This window comes from Rhipicephalus sanguineus, chromosome 2, assembly GCF_013339695.2.
Source record: "Rhipicephalus sanguineus isolate Rsan-2018 chromosome 2, BIME_Rsan_1.4, whole genome shotgun sequence".
NCBI classification, from domain to species: Eukaryota; Metazoa; Arthropoda; class Arachnida; order Ixodida; family Ixodidae; genus Rhipicephalus; species Rhipicephalus sanguineus.
The window spans coordinates 210,977,402-210,989,071 of record NC_051177.1 but is presented as its reverse complement, the minus strand read 5'-3'; the positions used below and the strand labels follow the sequence as shown (position 1 = coordinate 210,989,071).

The window sequence follows — 11,670 nt, the reverse complement described above, 5'->3', positions numbered from 1 at the left end:
AGGCGCGTTTACACTAGAGCGACACGACACCGATTTCGGTCTGCCGACTGTCGCCGGGAGTGTCTTTTGTCGTGTCGTCGTCCTATCCACACTGCTACGACGCCAACAGTCGGCCGATCATCTGGGAAAAACGCCGTTCACGTCTTATCGTGCTCTCAGCCTCTCGTCGGCCGATTCTCTTGTCACACAGAAAACGCGCACAGCGACATCAATTAAGCTTGCTCGCAAAAGTTGAAAACGGGGGACAACCTGCAGCTTATTTAGGCCGTCCACATAGACCTCCAACGCTCAGGTTTGCGCAGCGCCGTCCGCCGCCCCAGCGGAGACAGGGGAAAGCTCCGGTAGCTCGGACGGGTCGCACTTGCTTGGTTTTCCCATTGCGCGCCCGGAGAACGTGCTCCCCGGGGCTTTTATCTCGCATTTTTTCACGCTATGGCTGCCGTTCCTTCGTCGTACTCGAAAGCAGGCATGCAGTCCTGCTGCATTGTGAACTGTCACAAAAGTTTTAAAATGACGAACAGCCGAAAACTGCCCGTCAAGTTCTACCGTTTCCAATGCAAGGAGCAAAGGCGTCAAGAGTGGATTATGGCAGTTTGCCGCGATGCTTTCACGGTCTTGTCACCTTGAAGCAAGTTTTATCGTACACAGTATTACGAACTATTAACGGGGAGAAACGCGATGATCGTTCTCATTTGAAAAAGAAGTGCGTTTGTGAACCGAAGCTACAACAAACAGACAGCCGCTGTACGTTTCGAGCTGGCGCGCTGGCTTTCCGAGTCAACCATTTGTAATGTGACAGCAGCGGAGCATGTGGGCTTATTACACCACAGTTTAAATAACGTACCGTGAGTACTAAGTGTTTAATTCAGCTGATTGCGGTACATTTGCCGTCGCGGCTCCCTGTAAACAGAATTAAGCTGCATGTTTGCACTGAGCGTTTATATTGGCCTTGCATACGACACGCCGTGATTGCTTAGCAGCCTCAAGTGTTGCGCTGCTAAGATCGTGGTCATGGGTTCGATTCACGCATACGGCAGCTGCATTTCGATGGGAGCGAGATGCAGTAACACCGGCGTACTTAGATTTACGTACGCGTTAAAGGACCCCAGGTGGCCGAAATTAATCCGAAGTCCCCCACCATGGCGTGCCTCGTAATAATGTCATGCGTTCGGCACGTAATATAAAGCCTTGCATGCGCGTGAGCCGCGGGCAATATACAGTTGCCACTTCGGAAACGAGCTGAAAAAAGAACCAAGGCGGCAATTAAATTTTCGATAGCTTCGCGAATTCAGATGCGCATATCATTGGGCACAAATCTCGGCATAATCGTAAACATGCGCGATCCCAGTGGGTATTGTATAGTATCAGGGGCGTAGCCAGAAAATTTTTTCGGAGGGGGTCCAACCATACTCTATGTATGTTCGTGCGTGCGTTTGTACGTGTGCGTGTACATATACGCAAGCAAAATTGAAAATTTTCGGGGAGGGTTTGAACCTCCCAACCCCTCTTGGCTACGCCCTTGTATAATATGATGCTGGCCAAGTGAGCTGTCGAAACAACCAAAGCGACATTCCAATAAGCGAACACGGTGCGTGATCAGGCGTCGATATTATTCGAAATGAAACACGCCTCTGCAAGAAACATGCATGGTCGAAGTGGGCATGAAATATTTTTTAGCGCGTATCATTATGCAATCCAAGGTGGCATTAAACTTGCGATCCGACGTTGTTGTCATCCGATGCAAACCTCGGCAAAAGTGAAACTCCCACGAAACTGAACACTGCGCATTGCGATGCAGCCAGTGACTCAACAGGGCAGATGTAAATTTATGCTCTTCACATTAAGCTCATAATAAATTTAGAGCCATACGACAAACTTGGCATCCAAGCAATCGAAAAGTTATCAATAGAAAACGCACGCGGAAGCGTGCTGGATGTTTGCTGATAGCTCCGAGTAGACACGACTGCCGCAACGAATGTGCGCTTTACTGGTAACATAATTACAGAGCTCGCGCAGTAACCTCCCTATTCATGTCAAAGAAATGTGCCCGTTCAGCATCGGCACGCACGTAGCGCTCGCACAAACAGCATCGTCCTTGACGACCTGGCCGGTCCCGAAAAGGTGGTCGATCAACCGTCCTCCTCTGGTGAGATTCCCACCGTGAAAACGTTTTTTCCATCTCTGGGATCTTTCTAAACCTTCAGAGCAAGCGACACATGAAGCTGCACGTGCACGGCGAGCAAACAGCGCGTGCAGGGTGCGTGAACGTGCGGAGACAGCGCTGTCAAAAGGCCTCCAACGCTCAAGTTTGCGCAGCGCCGTCCGCCGCCCCAGCGGAGAGAGGGGAAAACTCCGGTAGCTGGGACGGGTCGCTCTTGCTTGGTTTTCCCATCGCGCGCGCGGAGAACGTGCTCCCCGGGGCTTTTATCTCGCATTTTTCACGCTATGGGTGCCGTTCCTTCGTCGTACTCGAAAGCAGGCACGCAGTCCTGCTGTATTGTGAACTGTCACAAAAGTTTAAAAATGTCGAAGAGCCGAAAACTTCCTGTCATGTTCTACCGTTTCCAATGCAAGCAGTCCGAGGAGCAGAGGCATCAAGAGTGGATTATGGCAGTTCGCCGCGATGCTTTCGCGGTCTTGTCACCTTGAAGCAGTTTTTGTCGTACACAGTATTACGAACTATTAACGGGGAGAAACGCGATGATCGTGCTCATTTGAAAGGGAAGTGCGTTTGTGAACCAAAGTTACAACAAATAGACAGCCGCTGTACGTTTCGAGATTGCGCGCTGGCTTTCCGAGTCAACCATTTGTAATGTTACAGCAGCGGAGCATTTGGGCTTATTACACCACAGTTTAAATAACGTACCGTGAGTACTAAGTGTTTAATTCAGCTGATTGCTGTACATTTCCCGTCGCGGCTCCCTGTATACAGAATTAAGCTGTATGTTTGCACTGAGCGTTTATATTGGCCTTGCATGCGAAACGCCGTGATTGCTTAGAAGGCTGAAGTGTTGCGCTGCTAAAATCGTGGTCATGGGTTCCATTCACGCATACAGCAGCTGCATTTCGATGGGAGCGAAATGCACTAACACCGGCGTACTTAGATTTACGTGCACGTTAAAGAAACCCAGGTGGCCGAAAGTAATCCGAATTAATCCACTATGGCGTGCCTCGTATTAATGTCATGCGTTCGGCACGTAATAAAAAGCCTTGCATGCCGCTTTGGAAACGAGCTGAAAAAAGAAGCAAGGTGGCAATTAAATTTTCGATGGCTTCGCGAATTCAGATGCGCTTATTATTGGGCACAAATCTCGGCATAATCATAAACATGTGCGATCCCATTGGGTATTGTATAGTATCAGGGGCATAGCCAGAAATTTTTTTTTTTTTTGGGGGGGGGGGGGTCCAACCATACTTTATGTATGTTTGTGCGTGTGTTTGTATGTGTGCGTGTACATATACGCAAGCAAAATTGAAAATTTTCGGGGAGGATTTGAACCACTACCCCCCCCTCCCCCCCTTGGCTACGCCCCTGTATAGTATGATGCTGACCAAGCGAGCTGTCGAAACAACCAAAGCGACATTCGAATAAGCGAACACGGTGCGTGATCAGGCGTCGATATTATTCGAAATGAAACATGCCTCTGCAAGAAACATGCATCGTCGAAGTGGGCATGAAATATTTATTTATTTATTGTTTGCGTATATCATTATGCTGTCAAAGGGAGCTCTAAAAAAATCCAAGGCGACATTAAACTTGCGATCCGACGTTGTTATCATTCGATGCAAACCTCGGCAAAAGTGAAACTCCCACGAAACTGAACACTGCGCATTGCGATGCAGCCAGTGACTCAACAGGGCAGATGTAAATTTATGCTCTTCACACTGAGCTCATAATAAATTTAAAGCCGCACGACAAACTTGGCATCCAAGCAATTGAAAGTTATCAATAGAAAACGCACGCGAAAGCGTGCTGGATAGTTGCTGACAGCTCCGAGTATACACGACTGCCGCAACGAATGTGCGTTTTACCGGTAACATAATTACAGAACTCGCGCAGTCACCTCCCTACTCATGTCAAAGAAATGTGTCCGTTCAGCATCTGCACGCACGTAGCGCTCGCACAAACAGCATCGCCCTTGACGACCTGTTCGGTCCCGAAAAGGTGGTCGATCAACCGTCCTCCTCTGGTAAGATTCCCACCGTTAAAACGTTTTTTTCCATCTCTGGGATCTTTCTAAACCTTCAGAGCAAGCGACACGCGAAGCTGCACGTGCACGGCGAGCAGAGAACAGCGCGTGCATGGTGCCTGAACGTGCGGAGACAGCGCAGTCAAAAGGCTGGTGTGGGGACAGGAGCGACCGGTTTTCGCAAGAAAGGCGGCGAAACGCGTGCGACGCAGCGCCCCCTGGTCGAGCTTGGGAGGCCTATTGTCTCTCTCGGTGTAGCGGCGCGGCCCCCGCCACCCCTTCCGGCGTCGGGGGACGGGGTGCGGACAGACAAAAGCAAGCAAAGAAAAGACGTCGGAGGGGTGCGCGAGATGCCTTTTGTCAAATGCCCGAGGATGTAGAGGGGGATCTCCCCCAAGATTTCCCTCTTGGTAGGGTGCCTCAATGACCGCGCTCCCCCTCCGTTCAGAGGGCGCGCGCATCGAGGCACCCTACCCCTTCGACGTTCGAAGCAACGACATGGGCAAATTTTCGCTCGGCCAAGGCGCGTTTACACTAGAGGAACACGACACCGACGCAAACACGAGGCAGACGCAGACGTTCGACCGACGAGTCGCCTGCCGACGATGTCGCCGGACCGTCCGGTCACACTAGGCCGACGACGACCCCGAAGCCTCTAAAGACAGCATGTCGTAGTAGTGTAACATGATGGCAGACCAAAAACACCAGCAAAACGCATCGGGAGACTGGTCGTCGGCAGGTGGTCGGGAGATCTGTGGCCGAGCGAAAGTTTGCCCATGTCGTTGCTTCGAACGTCGAAGGGGAAGATCTCCCTCGACATCCTCGGGCATTTGACATTGGGAATCTCACGCACCCCTCCAACGTCTTTTCTTTGCTTCCCTTTGTCTGTCCGCACTCCCGTTCCCCGACGCCGGAAGGGGTGGCGGGGGCCGCGCCGCTACACCGAGAGTGACAATGTAGAGAAGGCAGGACGGTCTAAATGAGCAGTAGGTGGTCCCCCGTTTTCAACTTTTGCGCGCAAGTTTAGTCGGTGTCGCTGTGCGCGCCTTCTGTGTGACAAGAGAATCGGCCGACGAAAGGCTGGGAGCACGATAAGACGCGGACGGCGTCTTTCCCAGACGATCTGCCGACTGTTGGCGTCGTTGCAGTGTAAATAGGACAACGACATGAGAAACGACACTCCCGGCGACAGTCGACAGACCGAAATCGGTGTCGTGTCGATCTAGTGTAAACGCGCCTCCACAGATATGCCGACAACCTGCCGACGGCAGGTCTGCCGACGCGTTTTGCTGATGTTTTTGGAGGCGTCGTCGTCAGCCTAGTGTGACCAGACGGTCCGGCGACATCGTCGGTGGGCGACTCGTCGGCCGACCGTCCGCGTCTGCCTCGTGTCTGCGTCGATGTCTTGTCGCTCTAGTGTAAACGCGCCTTAACGAGCATTGACATCGCACGGCACGCTGGCCTCAAGCTATTCGCCTCCATCGAAATGTGACCGCCGCGGTCGGTCGTGACCTTCGGGTCAGCAGCCGAGCACCATAACCTCTGCTCCACCGCGGCGGAAAGCCACTCGCGGATATAAACCTCCACACTAAATGGCAAGTAAACCTTCGCGCTAAATAACACGTATACGTCAGGTTCCTAAACGATACTTGAAATACGTGGCGCAAGGTTGCAACTGAGAAGAAACAAGAAGAGACAGAAAGAACGCCAACTCACAACTAAGTTTATATTCATGGAGCGTTCACAATATAAGGGCTCTTGGCGGACATGCGCAGAACATTTCCTTCACCGCACGTGCAGGCATGAACAGACGAAGTTTAAAAAAATCGCAATCATGATATCTGGAAACCAGCAACGAACAGATGTATCCTAATGTAAAGACGTCGAAACAAAAACAAACACAAATATGCGCGAAGGCCGAGGAAAAAACCACAAAAAGACTGGCAGACACTACGTACCCAACCATCTAAAGTACATCTAGATCCAACAATTGGAATTCACTACTATGCAGCAAAACTGACGGCAGTCAGTTTGAGTTACTTGAAGCCTTTCACATAAGAAAGAAAGGTGATTCTTGCGTCAGCGTGCCGTACCAACACCGCAAACTCATACCAGTAGGCGCATCACGTCAAGCAGAAAACGTAACCACATATTCCTGAAAAAAAAAAGCTCTTAGTACAAACTAGAGTGTACTAGAAAGGTTGAGTGGCACGACCGCCGCTCAACTTCTGAGGCGCGGCGCGCGGAAAGAATAGAGGGCGCTGGGAGCGAGCTGGCTTGGAGGAGCAGGGTAAGTTGCGCTGCGGCGCAGCGCTCATCTGCTGCGTTTCTGCAGAATTGCGTCGGCGACTGGCACTGTTCATGAGAGCCGACACCTGATAAATAAAGGAAAAGTGCTCGTGCACGGCAGCAGAGGTTATTTCTAGCCAAATGCGATCAAACTGTTCTTGCGAGAGCTGCTTGGCTGTAGCGTCTGCTACGGTGTCGTTTTAGTGATTATTCTAAATTGGTTCAACCTCAGTAGTCACCCACACAAGCTTGCATAAAGATTGGCTGCGTCTTTGAAGTGCAAGCGCAAGTATATTTTGACCCTGCGGAAGGGACGAACTCAAACAAAAGCAGGCATGTTCTTTTCACTCGGTGCACCGATCGCTGGGTTCACCGAGTCCCCCAGATAAAAGCTTAGAAACTTATTACGTTTCCAGTTTCATCTTTTGGCTAACTATAGCTACTTTAGTCCAATTCAATTGCAATATGCCGCTTACTGTAATGTACATGGGCCACAGTGAAACGCTCAGTCGCGGCCGAGTCAAAGCTTATGACAGACGTTTCAACTTTCCTTACCCAGCTTTCACTCGACATTCTTTCAAAAATCTAAAGAATAATTTTTTATTTGTTACTTTATCAGACTTATGTGCTAATGTCACCAAAACATAACTACTTGGAATTATTCTACTTTTTAATACACGCGTACAAGACGTGAACTCATTTAAATGATTGCTATGGTGTATGCAGATAAATGAACAGACATGTGCAACGTGTATAATTCTGAGCATAATGTGACAATCTTTATTTGAAAGCAGCGCTTGTGCAACAGCAAACACGCAAATGAATTATCACAATAACATTATTACAAGGTTACAACAGTACTGCAATGTTATAACAGTACTAGAGAAGTATATCATACAGAAAGCAGAACAAAAGACTGTGGAGTTGAAAACACAGACATTTGCAGGTCTGGAGCTGAATGAAGTAACAAAAAAAATGATACACCTATGCACTTTCACGTCGTTTTGGTTATTGCTTAGTGTAATGTCATCAGATCAATAACAAATGTGGGCAACATGCATGTAATTCTGAGCATAAAATGACCGTTTTTTTAAAACAAAACTTGGGAAACAAAAAGCAAAATGAATTGTCACCATTAAAGAGCTAGAAAGTAAATGTCACCAAAAAGGTATATCATACAGCAAGCAAAAAAGAAACTTTTGAACACAAGAAACAGAAACATCTACAGCTTTGAAGCTAAATGAAGCGATAAACAAAATCACACACACCTACGCACCTTCAAGTGCTGCAGCATCTTCCGCCGCTCTTCTTTGGCCTTGTTAATTCCCTTAACAAAGAAGTGCAATCGCGTAACAAGATAAAACTTGACTACGTTTGCCTTCACTTCTGCCTCATGCAGAATACAGCCAAGGCTCTTGTCTTCAGCCCTAATCAGGGCAAGCACATCTAAAATGCTCTCAGTGTGAAGCTTGTTTACACTGAAGCAGTCAGTGAATGCACTTTCCAGGTATGCTACAAAATCAAAAAGCTGTTTTGATGGGTATAGCAAACCACCCTTGTCACAAAAGTTAGTGAACTCAGCACACTCAAGGGTTTTGCCCTCAGCTGAAGGAATAAGAAGAAGGGAACAACAAGTGCTACAGCCAGACTTTCTGACGCATTTTCTGGCCACATACCCTGCCATGTAATACACTAAGCGGGCGTCGCTGGATTTTTTTACAAGGCTCAGATGCTCTGCGGGAAGGCACTGTTGCGCAGCACTCTCAACACTAGCAAGATTCCCTTCGGAAATGTGTTCATCTATTGCTTCAAGCATACTTGTTGCCTGAGCAGTGCGCAAGTCTGTTGTGTCAAGAAGTGATGTCAGTACCACTGTCTCAACGCTTGTACCATGTACTGGCTTAGCCAAGCTATAAAAGCTCAAGCAGTTCACAGTAATTAGGAACTGTTCAGGGGTCGGGTGATCATTGCACCCTGATGACTGACGTACCACACCGAACAAGTTCTCAATAGGGTCTTGGCTGAGCCTCGAAGTCATTAGGTATTGGTAGCCAAGGTCTTTGGTTACATAATTTAGCAAAGAAAGCACGCTGGAAATCGTAACCCTCAGGCCTGTAGCGGTTGGCTTGCTCAAGAATCCATTGCCTTTGTTGGTGTGCTGCTCCCACTTGGAGATGTAGTCAAGGAAACCGGAAAGCACAGCAGCACCATCCGAGTCGGGCCAAAGGGCTTCCGACTTGAAACGAGAAGTCATGGCTTTAATGAGGCGATTCATCATCCTGCAAATGTAAGGAATTGCTATTAAAATGGATGAAAATGACGCATACAGTCACACTGGGGCTATGGAAAGGCGCACATTCAGAATGCTTAGGTATACTTAAAAAATGACTCCGTTGCATCAATAGCGCCCTTTCCATACCTTGCTTCAAGTTGGCTTTTGTAATGCTGCAGGCCACGTAGAACCGAGTCCCCGAAAAGTTGAAAAGCGAGTGAAACTCGCATTTTCTCAAAACCGTTAGGATTGAGGTGACTGGTCGTCAACTTTGGCATTGCCTTCAGAGTCACGTTCTCTTTGTCAAGGTTGAATGCTTCGCGGACGAAGTACATGGACACCTGCAACATTAAAAAAAGTCAAAATAAGTTGCTTGACAAAGTGTTACGCCACGACACATAAGCACAGTATGAAAAAGGTTGTACCCGGCCACTTGGTGTGTCAAAGCCGCCTTTCAGGAGGCAATTGCGGAGGCACTTGATTAGGTGAGGGAAGTCTGAGAGAAAATGGAGACTCCTCTTTTTATCGACGGGGTGCTTCACCTTGCAGACAGTTCTGCTTGCAGTTCCCTGAATACCCATCAGTGTCCACATTCTCCTATTCCACGACGCCCCATCACAAGTGATGAAGTCCACGAACAGTCCTGCCTGTTCTGCCAAGATTGTAGCTTCAACCAATATTTTGCAGAGCAGTTCACCTTTTACATTTGCATGCGAAGCAAACACTGCTAAAATTTGAGAGCATTTTCCAGCAAATGGTACGAACATAACTACCATTCCATGGTCACACGGAAGGTGTGCATCTTCGGGCTGTGTAAATGGACCAATGTCCACAAAACCTTGCAGACGCCCACATTATTGAACGGAGAGATGTTCTGAGAGCTTTAGCTCATCAATTAGAATGCCGCCATGACGGCTGAACTCGTCCATTGTGCTTGTTTTCAGCTTCAATGTTTCTAGGACTTTCTTGTTGAAGCCAAATCCACTCCTATATGAGGCAGTGTATTTTCGGAGTGTGGTGTCACCTGGGAGGACAAGGATGTTGTGCATTCGGATGTGTCTGTAAAGCTTCGGACTTTTTATTCTCATCATGATGCATTCGAGCATCCATTCATTTGTGAAATGCATCCCGTTGGTGCTCTTTCTTCTCGATGCAGCAAAACAGTGTCGTACACTCTCTTGTTGCTTTAGTGGCAACTTGGAAATTTTCGCTTTCAGTGCCTCCTCTTCCATAGCAGCATTCTGGACTCTCATGTTTTCAACTTGCGCTTTTAGGCTCACCACCTTTCTAGAGAGGCGCCGGTGTTTTTGTAGAGTGGACCTTAACTTCTGGGTAGCTGTCCTGATCTTCTTGCGACGATGGCACTTTAGCCACGAGATTCTTGTCAGGAGAGCTTTTCGGAGGTAGCGGCAGGACAGGCAAGGCATACCTGAAAGAGTATGACATTGTAGTGTGTGTTAGTAGTTATATTGTGGCAAGCAAATGATCACTAAATATACTAGTGTCCCTGTGTGGGAAGGACATTGCAACAGCTCAAGCATAAATACCTTTGCCTCTTTAATGATGGGCAAAGTTGACAACTGTTATATTTTTATGAGCCCCCTATACACTAACAGACACCAACGATGCATATTCCCACGCAATTAGTATTTCAGCTGCGTTTTCAAGCTTACCTTCTGTTGTTGTTGTGGCCACGCATTTTTTGTTGTAGATGGTTCCCTCCTTGACGTCTGTCTTATTCAGAAGCGATTTTGTCATATCGTCTGTGAAAATTGCGGACGCGGATATGGCACCAGGACACGTAATTAAACATTCGGCACGAAGTAGAGCCTCTTCAGCTTGCTTTATCGTCGTCACAGCTCCCTCAGACACCAGTTTCCCCTTGAGAAAGATCTGGAAGGAGACTTCCTGTGTTGTGCCGAGCTTAAAAAGGACCGCTCTGTCCGAATGCACTGTCCCTGTATGTGTTTCAAGGTTTGTCAGAGCATACACAATACCTTCGAAGTTTTGAAAACGATGCACAGACCAACAGGTTGACGGAGCTTTTAGCTGTCCTAAATTCTCAGCGTCAATCTTTGGCGAGCTGCAGTCGTCGTCATCGTTGTCTTGTAACACTGTTGTTCCGCACGGGCTGGCATCTCTCTTTTTCTTCCGTCTTTCACTTTGCAACTGTGCAGACGCTTCCCGTTTGCGAGGTGGGCGTTTGGCCGGCACTTTCTTGGTCAAGTACTTTGGCGCATTTGGCAGCATTGTTGGCACTGCATCACACGTGAGCGCCGGCACTCCGCGTGGTATTCGGACTTCTTCCCCGTTCACAACATGGATGTAGTCACGTAGAATATATCGGTCTTCGAAATGCAGCTCACAAACCGCACATTGGTCGTCCAATGGCTTGTCGCTGCGATGCAAGTTCTTCTCCCACAGCTTCCGGCGGTCTTCGTCCTTTGGGACGCTGAACAAGGACACTTTCCGCGTCACTTTAACGCCCGAATAACCGGTGCGACAGCCTGGAGCATAGCAGTGCCGATGACGGTTCTTCGGCATACTGCCAGCGGCACGGCGAACACAAAAAACAATGAGCAGCGAAGCTTCTTGCTCAGCTACTACCACAGCTCCCTTGCATCTAAGCGCGCGCGACTCGGCGCTTCCCAAGCCACCTCGACCGCAGCGCCCTCGCGTCAAGTGTCCGTGTGGAGAGAGTCGTTTGAAAGCATGGGCGCCGGCAGGGGACCGCGGCACTCAACCTTTCTAGTACACTCTAGTACAAACCCCGCAGAAGCAGCAATAAAACCTGTGAGGAATAGCGACGTACTGCACAATTAACTGAGACGTGTCTGGGGTGTTATAGCACGCAGCGATTTGCGCGAACCTCGACGAGTACTTATAGTGGGAGGACAGCAACTTTTACCTCGCGTAGTC

The 11,670-nt window shown here is 48.7% G+C and overlaps 1 pseudogene; it reads right to left on the bottom strand.

The window, feature by feature from the left end:
* Window positions 1-9,068: 9,068 nt before the first annotated feature.
* LOC125757531 (uncharacterized) lies at window positions 9,069-10,025 on the bottom strand (annotated as a pseudogene).
* Between the last annotated feature and the right edge of the window lie 1,645 nt (window positions 10,026-11,670).